The sequence below is a fragment of the Lycium barbarum genome, chromosome 1 (assembly GCF_019175385.1).
Source record: "Lycium barbarum isolate Lr01 chromosome 1, ASM1917538v2, whole genome shotgun sequence".
In the NCBI taxonomy this organism is placed as follows: domain Eukaryota; kingdom Viridiplantae; phylum Streptophyta; class Magnoliopsida; order Solanales; family Solanaceae; genus Lycium; species Lycium barbarum.
Window position 1 is genome coordinate 163696230 of NC_083337.1, and position 17844 is coordinate 163714073.

Here is a 17844-nt window from a genome sequence, read left to right on the forward strand (position 1 = left end):
GATGAAATATTGTACAAATCTGCCCATAAAGCAATTCTGCCACATCTTTCAGTACTTGCATACACAAATGTAACTAACATTTCATGTCCATTCACCAGATGCGTAAATTTGCAAGATAACATTTGTTCAGTGTCTTCTTGAATTTCAACTTGTATGTCAGGTTCTACAAACAGCCAGATTTTCCCATTTACATTATGCCAACCTGTTCCCATATTAAGCCATAACCTGTACATATTTATATGCCTCACATGTTGGAAAGACTCCATTAATGCAACATAATTGAAATGTTTCTGTCTATGTAGTAATATCACCCTCTCAAAGGCCTGTTGAGTGTTTACAGACCTTATGTTCCAAATAAGTGAGCTATTCATTGGGAAACTCCTTTTGCATAGGCTGTCCTTGTTTGTACTCTCCCTAATGTCTTGGGTGGAACACTTCTATCTCTTATTTTGTGGCCCCTTTTAGCTTTTAATAAATGTTTAGGAGAGATGTCCCCACTATTTTTGTCCTCCATAAGAGCTGATGTAAGAGTGTCTCCTTCTTCCTCTTCTCCAATGTCTATTTCCATGAGGTTTTCTTTATGATGTGCAGTATTGTTAACTTCATGATCTTTAGCTACCAATTGGGAACTATTTTTTTTTGAACTTGCCTGTTCCTCTTCTACTGTATCATTACTGTTTAGGCCTCCTTGATCCCCTGTTGGTATTGCCATTTCTTTTTTATCGCCCACTTCTTTTCTGCATTCATATCTCTCATTTTCAGTTGCAGATAATGCAGTATCTCTATCTTCCATTATTTTTCCTGCTTCCAACTCAGCATTTGGTGGGTTTTCAGGTTTTTCAGGTATTTTTTTCTCTTGATTTATGTACTGCCCCACTGATATTTCCCTTAGTTGTTCATAAGTTGAATTGACACTATCTTGTACCTCTATATGTAGGGGTACTCCTTGCCCTTCTGAATCATGTTTACCTTTGTTGTAGATTTCCTCTTTGTTACCAATATCCATAATATCTGTAATAGTTCTCTCTGTATCATGTGTGGTAGTCACTATTGGTTGATCATCTTCTACCTCTTTTCCTCTTTCTTATCTTGCTCCTGATTATTGACTGGTACTTGTTGCTCTATCTTTTCTTCATCCTGACTATTGACTGGGACTTGTTCCTTCATGACCTGCTCATGACTATTGACTGGGACTTTCTCCTTCATGACCTGTTTGGCTCCCTTGTTGTTATTGCTTTGTTTTCCAAAAGCATTTTCTACCCATGGTCTTGCTGTCTCTTTGATAGCATTAGCAGTAGTATCAGTGATCCCTCTTTCATTTTTATTGTGATTTTCTTCCTCTAAGTCCACTAATGTGTTGAATTTGTTACTTGTACTAGTGGCTGATGGCTCCCTTTGTTTGCATTGGTAAGCAGTTCTCTCATCCGCACTGAAATTCCTATTATCTTTGATGGCATTCCAATTTCCAGGATTGCCAAGAACTCTTCCACTAGGTAAAATTCTAGCTGAGTAATTGTAATGATTATTGTACCCTGTATGATTGTATTTCCTGTTGTTTTTGTGCCCATTATAACCTTGTTGCTTCCCTGCTTGTTGTTGTTGCTTGCCTTTGTCATTAGCTTGTTTGCCATTATGTTGTTCATATGCTTGTAACTGTGTCTTTTCTATGGATTCAGCCTCTTTATCCTCCTTAGGTTTTTTTCCACGTTCTTCATTGTTAGCCCTTTTTTCCTCTGAATGTTTTCCATTAGTATCCACCTGATCTTCTTCTTTCCCTTCATATTGGGCAAGCTCCGGATGAATAATTCTACAATCAAATTCATTATGTCCCTGTAATTTACATTCCTTGCAATACTTAGGAAGGTAATCATATTGGATCTGAACATTTACAGTCCGTATTGCTCCTGTCTTTTCATTTTCAATATCCATCCTCACTGTTTTGGGTAAATCTGCTACTAAATCTACTAAAACCTTGACCCTAGCACAACTAGGTCTAGTCTTATTGATAGTAGCCATATCCAACTGTATTGGAATACCCACTGCCGATGCAATTGAGAAAAGAGTTTCCTTCACAAAATATGTAGGCAACAAATTTGGAAATGAAATCCATGCCATTGTCTTTGATGTTTTTCTTCATCAATTTTGAACTTCGCATCATAGATCAAAGGTCTCAATTGGTACGAGTATCCCTCTCTATCTTGAATGTAATATACAGGTTTTGATATGAAATTCACAAAGTCTTCAAAGAGAGTACATCTGATAAGCACATGTCGATTTCTTAGAAAACCTATTCTACACTCACCTTTTATTCCACATTGTGCAGGGATTATTCGGCGAAGCTGTTCAATATCTGGCTGTCCATATGAAAATTTCCCAACCACAGCATACTGGAGTTCTTCAATGACATTCATTTGATCAACTTCTGATTCAGTGTATTTGATGTATGGTACCCCATGTAGAAAAGTTATTGGCTTCATGGAAATTTGAGGCAGTGATTGTATTTGGTTGTGTGTTGGGTCATTCAAAGTTTGTGGTTTGAAAAGATCTGAATATTGTAAAGAATTAGGTTTGATATTAGGATCAGTTGTATTTTGTGAGGGCTGGCCAGCCACCGTTGTGGACTGGCCACCGGCCATGAAGGCCATGTTCACCAAGCTTGAGATTTGCTTGTTAGGGATGGCCACTGCTAGTAGTAGTATTTGTTTGACTCATCACCGATTTCTTCCTTGGAGCTTAGATAGCAGTTTTAGGGTTTTTTCAAAGACGGATCAAACCTGTTACAAACACACAGTTGGGATCTGGGTCTAAGATTCCACTACCTGCTAATCTAACGCTTCTTTGTTTTGTGGCTCACAGGCGGTGGAACTCTTAGAAGTTGCCGGTGAATATGAATAATTGCAGCAGCAAAATTATTAGCAAACAATGGTTTCCCACCAGAAGATCTCCTTGATGGTCCTTGTAGTGTGAGATAGTTCCATATCCAAGCAACTTTTGCTCCCAATTTCTTTAAGACAACAGTAAGGATAAAATAACTTTGTAAATTGATTGTGTCACAACCCTTAATAATGATAGTTCCATTTCTGACAACTACACCAGCTATTAACAAACTGCCAGTTGAGCTTCCAACCTCAACAATGTTTGCTGCATTCACTAGAAACATTGTAGTTGTAGCATTCAAGTTATTCAACTTCATAGCAAAGAGACAACACTCCACTCCATTAATGCCAAACATAGACCGAAAAAGTTGTCTAGTTGCTCATGTAGAAGGCGTAGTGCAAGTTTCTCCACAGACAGAATAATAATTTGAATATCATATGAGCTGAATTTGCTTCCATATGCTGCACTCCAAGAGTGAATAAGAAAGAATGATGTCACATTTCCAATGAAGATGCATCTGTGCTGGTGTAAAATATTGAAATGTTGCATTTTTTTTTAAATGCAACGCAACAGCTTGGTTCCTGAGGCCAATCATTTCAGGCGATGCACTCCAGTGGTCATGAAGCCACACAACATGTTGATTAGCACCATCAATTTCTTCAAAAAGAACATGATGGAACTGGTCCTCTTTGCTTGAAGCATACTTGTCCAAACTAGAAATAAAACCTACAGCAATTGGCTCCACACAATCTAACATATCAAAAGGCGTAAAATTCAACAACATAGTCCTTGACACATTAGAGGCATCTACACCACCGACTAGGTTCCCTGTTAGCCAGGTGTCTATAGATCCAAACAGGACATCCCCTCCTTTGACAACTACAGGCAGTCCCCCAACGAGGAGTTTATAAATTCGATGCGTGGTCTCAACAATCAGTGCACGGGTCATGTGTAAAAACAAGGGTGTCACTGACCCAGGAATTTGAGGAGTCGTGTTCACTCTCTGTTCAAAGTAATCTCCTGGGTCAAAAGTGAAATTCAAACCATACACCATTGTTCTTACGCATTGATTTTTCACAAAAATATGTGACACTTGGCCAGTAGAGAAGACAAATAGCCCAAACCAATTTCCACTTTGCAAACCACCCTCTGTTAGATCAATCTCGACATTAGATTTATACCACAAATAAACAGGCACCTCTCCTATGGTATTTAGCTGCTCCAACAACCCGAGCACTGTAGAACTATTGTCTCCATGTGAGGATGCAACTGCCGTGTATGGTTTCCAAGACCAATTGAAGTCGCAAAAATTGAGGAACCGGAGAAAGTCATATGCATCAATATACTTCTCTAATGCACTAGGCGAAACAGCCCTGATAGCATGGTCAGCAGATATGCAGGGATAATGAATATGTATAACACTACTAATATCTTTACACATTTCAAAGGGGAAAATGGCAATATCATGCGTGACATATACACCGGGATCACACGGAAGCTGTAAGCATTTAATCTTAGGGATCAATGTGATTCTATCCATAATCAAACTGTCATTCTCAGATTTAGCGTACCGTCTAGTTGAGCTAAGATCAAAAGAATATGCATATTTATACCTGCCCGACATATCGTCAAACACCTTTTGTGTAGTGGTCATTGTGAATAAGTCACATACATCTGACTTTACCTTATCAAAGCAAGCTCAGAAAACCTGCCCAGTATCAACCCAATTATAATTGTATATATCCAAAGCATGTGGAAGCGAACTAGGAGTTGCAAGAGGACCACAAAATGTTGCCCAAATATCCCTCTCCGGCTTTATATCGAACAACTTATGACCAAAGTCCATTTCAAGCTTATGCCTTTTGCCTTTAAATAGAAAACTCAGTACCTTAACTGAAATTGACAAAGGTGTGGACTCAAGTTTGGTCGTGACATTATAAGCAATGGACAGATCATTGAGACCCATCAACTTCGGTATTAAATCCTCAACAGCAAGGACATAAAGTCGTGAATCCGGATGCGAGTTCACGATCTCGACCTCTGTGGTGCTTGTATTTTGGATGGAGTGAAGTTCAAATAAAAAGTCAAATTCGACCAGTTGAGGACATTCATCAAACACCTTGTTCTCATTGTATTCTGAATTGGTCTCGCTGCTATTTTCAACCTTCAACAGTTCAGCCATAGCATGGTCGTCTGAACCCATCTCAGCCTGATTTTTGCTTTTATTCTTTTTCCTCGAACAATCATCAAAGACAATAGTAGCATTGACAGTCAACGTTGCGTATGCAACAATAGAAGCAAGAGGTGCATTGGCAGTCAACACTGTATATGCAATCCTCGCACCATTTCCTCAAGTCTTTCGAATTACTACCCACAGTCGACATAGGTTCGTTGCTCTGATACCAATTGTAATGATCTCTAGTCAATTTCAATAAAACAGTAACGAAAATAACTGACACGATATTTTGGGACAATTTTCTATTATCTAAAACGGAAAGATAACTTTGATTACAATTGAAAGAGTAATTAAAATGAAAATTAAAAGGTAACAATCTCCATAGACGTGAGCTTCGGATCTGCAGGAAGAAGAAGGGCTAATGTAGAAGAAGAAAGTGAAAGAACAGAGAAGAAGAGAGGAGGAAGAAGGATTCAAGAAAGAGAGAAGAAGAGTACCAGATTTGGGCTAAAATTCAATACCGTTCCACCAAGTTCACTTTCTATTTATAAGAGAGTAACTCCAAGCACGTGCCCCCCATGTGATCCGACTAATCCCGGTCATAACAAACTCTTCCAAAAAGGCACTGCTAATAGCTTCTCTAATCACCTACCACCCCAGTAGAATAGGTGTGACCCACCACCACCTTGATAGTGGTAGATTTCGTTGAGTTACAGCGGCAAAAATGGTGGGTCTAACAGTGTGAGTAGGATTTGGGGATTGGAAAAATAATAAGTTAAAAATTGAATTTATCTTCTTTTTGTTCTAACTTGAAATTTGAGTTTTGAAGTTTAAAAAAGGTTTTTAATGAATATTTGAAAAGTTCGAATTTATTGGTGAATCTACAAAAGCTATGGCAGTAGGGAGTTTTCTATATGCAGGTGTTGGATGCTAGGATTAAAAGTTGAGAATGTATTTTTTTTTCCTTTTTTATTATGTTCATTAATTTTGAAATAAAATAATAATTTATTTTATTAAATTTATTCTTTTTAAATATTTAATTATTTTTTATTTGAATTGTATATTTATTATGTTTATAAATAAATAAATTATGCATATTCAGATGTTGAAAACAAACAGTCTTAATCATTCAGCGTTCAGATCTAAAGACATCTTAAGATACGTATTCAGATTCATACGTCTTAACCTTAATGAAAATAAATGCAGCCTAAGTCAAGCTTGAATCAATTCTACAAGTCATAACAGTAAGACTAACCAATCAGTGCTATTTTCTCAGAGTCCAACATATCAGCTTACAAACACAGAGGATTCAGATTGAAAAAATTATCAAATTACACAATGAGAGTGATATTGAAATAGAACCAACAAGTTTAATGGTGTATACGTTATAAACTGGATATGGATGCCCTTTTAAAAGAGATAGGATCCTCAGGTAGTTAATCTAAATACGCTATTTTGCTGGTAGATGAATTTTTGAGTTGTCTTTGATGCAACACTTCAGGAAAATGTACTATTGTTGTCACACCAGAAATAGATGGTATTTTGTATTTATTTCCCTTTGATCCGGTAGCTTCATACATTAACATTATTGAGCACAAAAATGTGTTAAGAATCAGGTAACTAATACAGAAACTAACACAATTATTAATCAAAGAGTGACCAGCAAAATGAAATACAAAATAGATTTGTCATCTTGTGTGTTGTCATCTTGGTTACTGAGTTCTAAATCCAGTGTAGGATTTATGGATTCAGACAGGTTGTTGGGACATATAATGTGCTTGAGCTCACAAACTGAACGAGAACCCAACTAAGCATCTTTAAGGAATGGTACAACCTCCTTTTGATAGCTTCAATTACCTTGGTTGGATACGATTTGTCTTCAGGATAATAAGCAATAGGATCAGATAATAGAGGCTCCGGAACATTGAGCACACCTTCAAGACTCGCGTGCAGACAATAGGCTGCATATGTAACATGATATCCACCTTGTTGGATGATCAAGAGCCGTCCATTGCTATCCTTGTATGCCATGCCACGAATTGTCCGCCCAATCTCTCTGTAACCCTCCATCGTCAAGCATTGTCTTCCATTTGGATCAAACTGAAATGCAAGTCGAGTTAAAGAAGTTTGTTGAGTTAGCATAATATGATAGCTCACTCAGATTTATTACCATGACATTAGTAGAATTGATTATTTGCATCTCTAAAGACTAAACATTAAATGTATAAAACTTTTGGACTTGACATTCCTATGTTGAGTTTGAAATGCTGTTGCAACTTACCTTCTTGAAGAGCCAACAACAACAACAACAACAACATGCCCAGTGTAATCCCACAAGTGGATCTGGGGAGGGTAAGATGTACACAGACCTTGCCCCTACCTTTGTGGGGGTAGAGAGGTTGTTTCTGATAGACTCTCTTGAAGAGCCATATGGGAAACTTCTAACCACCACCAACTGTATTAGAAACTACTCCTTTAATTATCATCAGGGAGATAGAAGGATGCTTCTAGCCAAAGGAATGCAGTTGAAATATGACCAGCAAGTTGAATGAAAAGTAATGTTGATCAAGGGATGGGTTAGCTGCAGTTACTAAGGTGTAGTCAATGTAACAGGGTTCAAAGCTTTTGACATGTGGAATCCACCGTGTTAAGGGATAAATTTGGACACTTTCCCCATGACAAATGGAATCCTCCGTGTCGAGATTTTAACAGGGTTGAAAGCTTCCAAGTCCACGTTAGAGGTCCGTTAAGGTCAAGGGCAAATAGCAGATGATTTGCTAACAGTAAGAGTCTCGGTAGACTGAAGGTATAACGAGGATAATTTTAAAACAGTGGAAAGTAGAGTAGATTTGACCTTTTTTCCCCTCTAGAGATTGTGAGGTTTCTGCTGATGATAGTCAAGGGTATAGAGATTCTGCCAAGATAAGTATTTATGCCAGTAACAGATGAACATTTGATTGACTGGTATTGAGATTCTGCCAAGATAGTATTTAATACCAGTAATAGATGAACATTTGATTGACTTTTGGCAAATGAACAACCTTTGATATCTGGAGTTTAATCAGCAAATGTTATAGTATTATGATTTTCAAAAGTATGTGCGTGTGTTAACACCAATCTCCAACTATGTTTCATGTTTGAATATGCGTTCTTCACATTTTTAGATGATATTGCACTGGTTAATGAATTTCACTTCAGAAATACCTTTCAACTTCATCACAAAAAATAGAACTCTGAACTGCAATAAGATTATGCACTTACAGCACTGGAGTCCTGCCCAGCAACCAAAACCATCATATCAAGCTCAAATTTCTCGATTGCAGGAACAACTAAATGTTGCATTGCGTAACCATATCCTTTGTCCCCAGTTCCATTTGGCAATGGTATGTTCAGGTTATATCCGAAACCTTCACCTTCGCCAAGCCCCTCTACAGTTCCATCCTGTGGATAAGAGGGCCCCCAAGAACCATGATTCATATGCAGTGAGACAGTAAGAACTTTATCAGAACGATAAAATCTTTCTGCTGTTCCATTCCCATAATGAACATCAATGTCAAGGACAACTTTTTTTCTACAACCACCATTTAGAGCGAGTTGTAAAGCTAGACCGGCATTGTTAAGGAAGCAATAACCATCAGCTTGAGTAGGTTGTGCATGATGACCAGGTGACCTGACCAATGCATAAGAAATTTTCCCATGTCTATCAATTATATGCTTCATAGCTGATAATGTACTGCCAGCAGCAAGAAGTGCAGCATCCCATGACCCAGGATTTAAAAATGTCCTTTCACCGATTATTTTCCCACCATTTCTATCAGCTTCAATTAGTTCATTTACATATTCTGACAAATCAAAAGTTGCAAAAATTGGCAGCCTGAACTTTGAAACATGATAGATTCAAAATCCCTACTGTAGACTCCAATACCTACAGTGTCTTACGGTCCATCAGTACCAGGGATTGATTGATTAGGATGGAAATGAGATAATAAGTTATGACTAAATAATTTGACATCAAACAATCAACCACTTTCTTTGTTGTTCCTTCAAACTAATCAACCCTTTAAGCTGGTTATGATTTGCTATCCTTTTTCATTTTCCATCATTTCATTTTGTTTAACCATATTGGTTCCGCTATTTATGCTCTGGCAACTCAGAACAAATCCATTTGTCTTCCTCTAATCATTTAACCTTTCACAAATGAAAATATGCTAACTTCTAATAGTTCATTGAGTTTCCAGTAAATCTTTATCTCTTCCAATATAGAAATTTTGATATTTCACTCCAAAAATTAGTCAACTTTGGAAAGAAAAAGGAAAAGAGAAAAAAACTACATCAAATTTGGGACAGTGAAGTAACAACCTAGACTCTGTTGTGTCTCGAATCCTTTAAAAGTAGTGCATTTTCGGAGGATCCAAAGGTTCGACAATATTTTTGGAAAGTCCGAGCAACATAGATAGCTAGAGCAGTATACTCAACTAAAATAGGTAGAAATCAAAATCAACTCAAGAAACAAAATGTATACAGAAAAAGAAAGAATCTTGACCTTGGTGTTAGGTTTTTGGGTTTTCCCTCTCTATGTGGAATTGGATTAATAAAACCCAATCCAATTTGGACCAGGCCAATTTTGCCCAAAATTTCCTCTATATATAGGATCAATTTAGGTCTTATTTTGACAACACAAGAGTGAATTCATAGCAGCCATATAGAGAGAAAAACGTGAGAGAGAAAGCAGATTTTCGTCCAGAAATTTTCTGCTACAGCAATCCGCTTTAAATTGCGTTTCCCGATTCGTTAACCGTTGGATCGTGCTGAAATTCGAACTGGGGGTTTTCAACATCTGGTTCTTCTATTTCAACTGTGGAGATTGGATTTTGTGGTCTGTAGCTCAAGTTTTCGAGTACGAACAGTAGCTCGTTTTTGGGGGTGATTTCTCTCCTTTCTTCACTAGTTTTGGTGCTATCTTTTATGTATTGTTGCTCCGTGCTTGGCTTTATTGTTGTAGCCATTTGGAGAACATTGTTGTAACTCTTGTTGTTTATAGTGGAGCTTTTGTGGGCAGGAGGTCCCGTGGATGTTTCCTCTTCACCTTGAAAGGGTTTTACCACATAAATTTGGCGTCTCTTCCGTTCGATTTATTTTTGCTTGCTTTGCTATTTTATTGTTGGTATAGCTGCTGCTTGGATTTCCATTTGTGCTAATGTTTTGTCTTCTCTTGGTTCAAATAGTGTGGGAAGTTTCGACTTGAATATTTCTTTCGCTGTTATCTCGTCGTGCAATTTGGTTATTGCTTGTTTCTTCCCAACACTTAGGTGTGGAAAGATAACAATTCAGAGATGAGAGCAGGGCGACCTTGTTGCCAAGAAATGAAGGGTGAAATGGGACCCCTTTTGAGAACAGAATACATGTTCTTAACTCTATCTGCATTTTCAGGGTGTTTTTCAAGAACATCAAGAAAACCAGGGTCAATTCCTTTGCTGTGAACACGTCTTCCTGTGTCATGTTTAAGCATGCCCTCGTGCCAAAATACGTGAATGAGGTTGTCTGCTGGTATAACCTCAACAGAAGCCATGAAGAAACAGGGAAGTAAGAGATCAAGCTGGAGATTTGAACTAATAAACAGATATACTATTCTTATACATACAGGATGTTGCACCTTGTGCAGTTACAGGATCACTGAAAAAAAAAGCAAATATGGCAAACTTTTGACTTGCTACAAGTTGGGTAGAGGAATTACAATCAGTTACTATGCACTTCCCTTATAGTTGTCAATTTGTTCTTAATTCTGAAGTAAAAATTGATGGTTCGATGAGGTTTTGAATTGTGGTAGACTAGTTTCTATATTTTTCTTATGCCGAGGATGAGGAACATAACGAGCCACCTTTAATATATTCATATAACTTGAGAGAAGAATGTTTATCAAGCGTCACATACATGCAGTGAAAGTTCCTTCTGTTCTTAAAAAGACATACCCGCATTATAGAGAGATACATATATAAATACTTAAGTCCATGTAATATTTGAATAATAACCATAAAATATAATGATAGATATTGTAATATATTCATAAAAGGATTATGTTATTTATAATTTTAATGACCATGAATTAAAATCTATAATGAAATATAAAACTATTTAAATTGTAAATAAAATACCTAGGTGAAAAAAGCAATATATCACATAAAAAGATATTAAATAGATGGATAATAGAAAATATCAAGGGCAAAATATAAATTTGTGTAGATAGAAGAGTGAGAATATTAATGGTTCAAAATTGGAGAAAGAATTTTTAGAATGAAGTTGGGATATATTTTCATCCATTCTGAAAAACAACCAAAACCACTAGGAAAAAAAAAAAAAAAAAGAGAGAGAGAGACAGTAGTATTATACCTAACATATTAGCTTTGTTGCTCTTTCGTACTAATGTCAAAAAGAAGATACTACTGTAATATACAAGGGATGCGGATAAATATTTCCTAAAAAGTGAAAAAAATTCATCACAACTTCACGGTCGAAAAATACAACAGGATGTAGAAGAGAATCTTATTTTGGCAGGTAATTGATTTACCACGTGAAATAGATTACATTAATTAACTCAACAAAGTCGGGCTAGGGCTTTGGCAGAGCTGATCTACTGCAGATCTGCATTAATTTGTATATTGTTTATATCTTATATACTAATCGCCACTTTGTTAACCTAATTTAGAAAGGTCGTCCCTTTGTCTTTCTTGAAATGCACATTTTAATATATAATTTATAGGATTCATACATATTATTTTGTTAATTCATTTTAGAGAAATGTTCACAATGTACCTAGCATCTAAAAACAATATCTAAAAATTGGACTTCATCTTAACAACATCTACCAATTCTTTTTACGATAAAGTCATCCAGTAAAAGACCGATTTGTCATCAGTTTCGAATCCCAAGACTTGTTTTCATTTTAAAATCAATATTGTGTTGTATTCATTAGAGAGCTTAAAAATTGTTAGTAGTATATAGAGAGTACTTGGAGATCTGACTGCATATTAAATGCAACTAATTGATGGAATTTATTTCCTTAAGTAATGATTAAAATTGAAATAGATTTTAAATGCTTAGAGGGTTGTTTGATTCGAACACAAGTTACACATGAAATAGAAATATAGGAATTAGTTAAGTACAGTTTTTTTGTTTTTTGGTTTCCCTATATTCACATTAGAGCCCGAATATATTTGGATTCGCGCTGCACATTGCCCATTAAGCGCTGAGTTTTTAGGGGTCGTTTGGTAGCTGGTCAGGATTATGCGGGTATTAGTAATGCAGGTAGGGGTGTTCATGGGTCGGTTTGGATCAGTTTTGGGGTAAAACCAAAATCAAACCAATCTAGTCGGTTTTTAAAATTATTAAAACCAAACCAAATATAATACGTATCCATCAGTTTGGTTGTAGTCGGTTTGGGTCAATTTTTACGTTTTTAAGAAAATTAACGGTATTTCTCTCTTTCATGTTCTTTTCCTACAATTAGGTGAAAATTTTCTATCATTTTCTAACTTATAATCCGTTATTACCGTTTTATTGTGGTAGCTATAATTTCTTGCATTATGGAGAAAATGTCTTAGGATTTATGATTTTAATTAAGTGAATAAATTTTATAAGAAATACAAAAAATAAATCTAGGTAAATCTCATATAGTTGTTTCTTTGAATAAATGAGTTTGAATTCATAGATTTCTTTTTTAAAATCGGCTTAAGATATAAAGTTCATTAGTCTATTAGAGATAAATAAAATTTTACTTAAAAAGTATATAAATTATTTAAAAGTACTTATCAAAATTAATAAATTGTATATATATAATTATAAAAATTGTCGGTTCGGGTTTTCCTTCGGTTTACTTTTAGTAAAACCAAAATCAAACTAAATATTATCGGTTTTTAAAAGTTCAAAACCAAACCAAACCTAACCCAAATAAATATCGGTTTGGTTTTGGTTTTGGTTTTGGTTTTCGGTTTGGATTGATTTTTAACTAAACCGTGAACACCCTAAATGCAGGTATTAATTATGCAGGTATTAGTTATGCAGGTATTAGTAATGCAAGTATTAGTTATGCAGGTATTAGTTATGTGTAGGGTTCAGTTAAACCTGTTAACCGGTTAACAAACAGTCCGGTTTCCGATTTAAAAACGGGAACCGGCCACCGGTTCCGGTTTACCGGTTAAAACCGAAACCTGACCGGTCTGGTTCAAAAGTGCCCAAAACCTCTTTTTTTTTTGTATAGTATATATATATATATATGTTTAAGTTATATGTATACTATATATACTTATATATTATAACTTAAGTTATTTATAGCTTAATTTTTTTCTAAGTTTATAAATTCGTATTTTATAAATTAAGTATATTTATAATATAAGTATATTCTTAGTATATTTTAGTTATTTTTCAAGTATATAACTTTCTAATTTTTAATTTAAGTAGATGCATATTATAAGTATATTCTTAGTATATTTTAGGTATATTTCTAACTTAATATAAGTAAAAATATGAATACGAGTAAATAAAAGAAAGCTCAATGAGCCATATATTTTATTCATTTTTGGATAACATTTATTTACAAGTTGTAGTTTTTTTTTACTTACAAATAATACATGAGTTGCAAAGAAATAGTAGAATAATAAAATCACCAATTCTCAATCATTTAGTTAATTTCCCCCATATCATATTCGGCCATAGAGATATCTTCAAAGTCTTCCATTTGGTCCGCTCCACTTGTTATCAAATCTTCAATCTCTTCCTCTTCGCCTTTCACCGCTTTTAAGTTTTGATTGCGTCGCTCCGATCTAATCCAATCATGAATGCACACTAGTACTTGCAAGCTAAATCCGGATAATGAGTGTCTATGGTCTCCAATTTGTTGTCTTCCTTGGCTAAATGCACTCTCCGAAGCCACGGTTGATACTTGAACCGTAAGGATATCTCGAGCCATTCTTGAGAGTATCGAATGACTTGCCTTGTATTTCTTCCACCATGCTAAGACGTCCAAATCACCTAGTTCCTTGATATCCACATTTGGCTGCATCAAATAAAAGTGATATTCATCAAAGTTTGCATTACAAGAAGGAGTTGGATGTGAATGTAAAACTTTTAAATGCAACAAACCCGACAAGCCCTTTTTGCTACTTTGAGAAGTAGTATGGCGTGGAACAACGGGTGTAGCATGTTCTTCCAAATTAGAATAATGACTAAATTTTTTTCTAAACTCGGCATCAATAGCGAGGTCGGCTTCAGCTAAAGATGGTTCAACTCCCTCTTCAATTTCAAAAAATGTATAAATTTGATTAACCAATGCTTTAGTATAAGACATTTTTAAACAAAGATTTAAAAGAGAACCCAATATAAATAAAGTTGGAATGGGAAAAAAAAATACTTCTTAAATTTTGTTATCATATCAAAATTAGCCGCTTGATAATCGGGTTTATATTTATACTCTTGTAAAACTCTAACTATTTCCGCTAAGTAGGCTAAAATTCCGGTTACCGTGGGATAGAATTGTTTAGAAAAAGCAAGAGTTGCATTATAAAAAATTTCTAAGAGTTCAACACATTCCTTAACATCTTCCCAATGCGTAAAATTTAACCAATCATCATTATTAATATTATATTTCTTGTGAACTTGTTGTATGGGAATCCTATAATTATATGCTTATTGTAGCATAATGTAAGTGTAGTTTCACCTAGTCTTAATTTCTACTTGAATGTTCCTAGGTCTAAGGTTATTTTCCACACAACAATTCTTAAAATCTCTCAGTCTTCCCCTATTGGCATTACAAAAAAGAAACGCAACCGCTTCTCTAACTTTTTGAATAGAATCGTCAAAACACTCAAGACCATCTTTAACAATTAAGTATAAAATGTGACAACTACATCTCACATGAAAAATATTTTTTAGCGGAGGGTTTAATTCTCTTTTTAAAAGACCAATCGCCTTTGTATTATTAGAAGCATTATCTAAAGCAATACAAAGTGTTTTTCTATAAATGTTAAAAAATCTCATAATAGTAGACATTGAATCCGCTAAAAATTTTCCATCGTGACAACCTTCCCTTCATCATATAAAAAAGCTATAATTATTTTTTGCATAAACCAATTATCATCAACCCAATGACATGTAATAGCAAAAAAATTTAACTTGTTAAGACTAAGACCCAAATCAGCGGTAAGAGAAACATTACAATTTAAAGAATTAAATACATGGCGCAAATAAAATCTATATTTTTTTATACAAATCTATAACATCCGCTTTACAAGTACTTCTAGGAATACCCTCAAATAACGGATTATAACAACGTTGAATGTAAGTAACAAACCCCAAACCCGAAGGAAAAGAAAATGGTAAACAATCATAAGCTACCATTTTAGCTATTTCTACACGCTCTTTTTTCTTGTCATGCTTAAAAATTTTACCGGTTCGTGGGTCTATCATCATTTGAATACCCCTCACATTTGAACCTGTTTGCTCTCCCCAAACATCCATATGTTTCTTTCTCATATGACTATGTAGTGTACCCGTTCCACCATCCTTACTAGTTCCTTGCATAAAAGCAAATACTTGTCCACATAGGGTACATTTAGCTGTTTGGCTTTCCTTATCCTTAGTCATAAATTTTCAAATTTTAGCGGTTGGCTTACGAGTTCTAGGCGGTTTATCTTGTGTATGTGATTGTGCAGGACTTGTATCTCCTATGGGATTTTCGGGGGCTTGTGTTTCATCATCATCATCATCAATTTCATTAAAAGTGTCGGTATAATGTTGTTGCATTGCCTCATGATCTTAAAGTAGATTATTTCCACCAACATCAATACCTAAATTAGGTGTTTCTTCCACAAATGTTTCCTCATTAAACCCACCCCTAACAATACCACTACTACCGGCACCACGTCTAAATCTCTTCGCCATTATTAAATAGAATTAATTTAAATCACACTCAAATAAATCACAAGAAAATAAATTGCAACAAATTAAATTGCTAGAATTAAATTGCGAAAAATAAAGATAGAGTTGGAACGAAGGTATCAAATTGCCGAACTAATTTCCAACAAAGTGAAGGCGGCTAGAATTGCAAATCCACCAAAACTACTTCGGATTGTTGCAAAATCACCAACTCCACCAACAATATTATAATTGTAAAATTAATAATTGAAACTATAATAAGACTTTATAATATTTAATTGAGAGAAATTTAAAGTGGCTAATTGTTGCAAAATAACTATAATTGAGAGATTGAGAGAAAGAGAAAAGTGAATTGGTGTGGATTAAAATGGAAATGGAGAGTGTTTATATAGGGGTGGGGGATGGGTTAAAGTGTTAAAAAAAAATTTGGGGGTTTGGGGGACCAAAATGTGGGTTTGGGACCGTTTGGCAACAACCGTTTTTGCAAATGGACCGTTGGCCAACGGTCCAACAAAGCAGCCCAACGACTACATTTTTTTTTTAATTCGATCGGTTTTACCGATTTAACAGGTCTGGTTCCGGTTTTACAGGTTCTGGTTCCAAAAAAATCGAAACCGGACCGGTATTTAATAAACAGTTAACCGAAGTATTTAATAAACAGTTAACCGGTTTTACTGGTCCGGTTACCGGTTTGAACCGGTTGACGGGTTTAGGTTCAGTTATGCATAAATTATTTCTTTGGATGTTGGTTTGTTATATTAAAATTTAATAAATATTATATATTTCTAAAAATTAAAATATTTGTCTACAATTAAAATTAAAATATTATTTATTTAAAAAGTATTAAAATATTATAGTTAAAATTATATAAAAATATGGTTTAGAAAAGGAAAGTATTTAAGTGGGAATGATAAGGGTAATATTGTCATTTTAACTTTTTATTCATGTATTGGTTATCCATGTATTAGTTATTCCATCTTCTACCCCGCATAAAATAATACATAGATTCCCTCATAACTTATACGTGTAAGTTATGCGGGTTTCTAAATTGCAAATCAAACGTTGTAATAATTTTATACATGAATAACTTACACCCTAACTATCTACCAAACGCGATATAAGTATGCAGAAATTAATACATGAATAAGATGTCTCTTTACTAGCTACCAAACATGGTATAAGCTAATGCAAAAATTAATACATGAATAACTAGTCTCTTGTCCAGCTACCAAACGACCCCTCGTTTGGTAGCTGGTTAGGATTATGCAGGTATTAGTTATGCAGGTATTAGTAATGCAATTATTAGTTATGCAAGTATTAGTAATGCAGTTATTAGTTATGCATGGTTTAGTTATGCAAGGTTTAGTTATTCATAGATTATTTCTTTCGATGTTGGTTTGTTATATTAAAAATTAATAAATATTATATACTTCTTAAATTAATTTTTTTACAATTAAATTAAAATATTATTTATTTAAAAATATTAAAATATTATATTAAAAAACTATATAAAAATATGGTTTAGAAAAGGAAAGTATTTAAGTGGGGAATGATAAGGGTAATATTGTCATTTCAAATTTTTATTCATGTATTAGTTATTTCATCTTTTATCTCACATAAAATAATAATTAGATTTCCTCATAACTTATACATGTATTAGTTATGCGGATTTTTAAATTGCAAATCAAACGTCGTACTAATTTTATACATGAATAATTTATTCCTAACTAACTACCAAATGCGATATAAGTATTTAAAAATTAATACATGAATAAGATATCTCTTTATTGACTATCGAATATGATATAAGTTAATACAAAAATTAATTGAGGAATAACTTATCTCTTATCCGGCTATCAAACGAC

General features: G+C 34.6%; 1 pseudogene; it reads right to left on the reverse strand.

Moving 5' to 3' along the window:
- Window positions 1-6860: 6860 nt before the first annotated feature.
- Window positions 6861-10622, reverse strand: LOC132626164 (histone deacetylase 8-like; annotated as a pseudogene).
- Between the last annotated feature and the right edge of the window lie 7222 nt (window positions 10623-17844).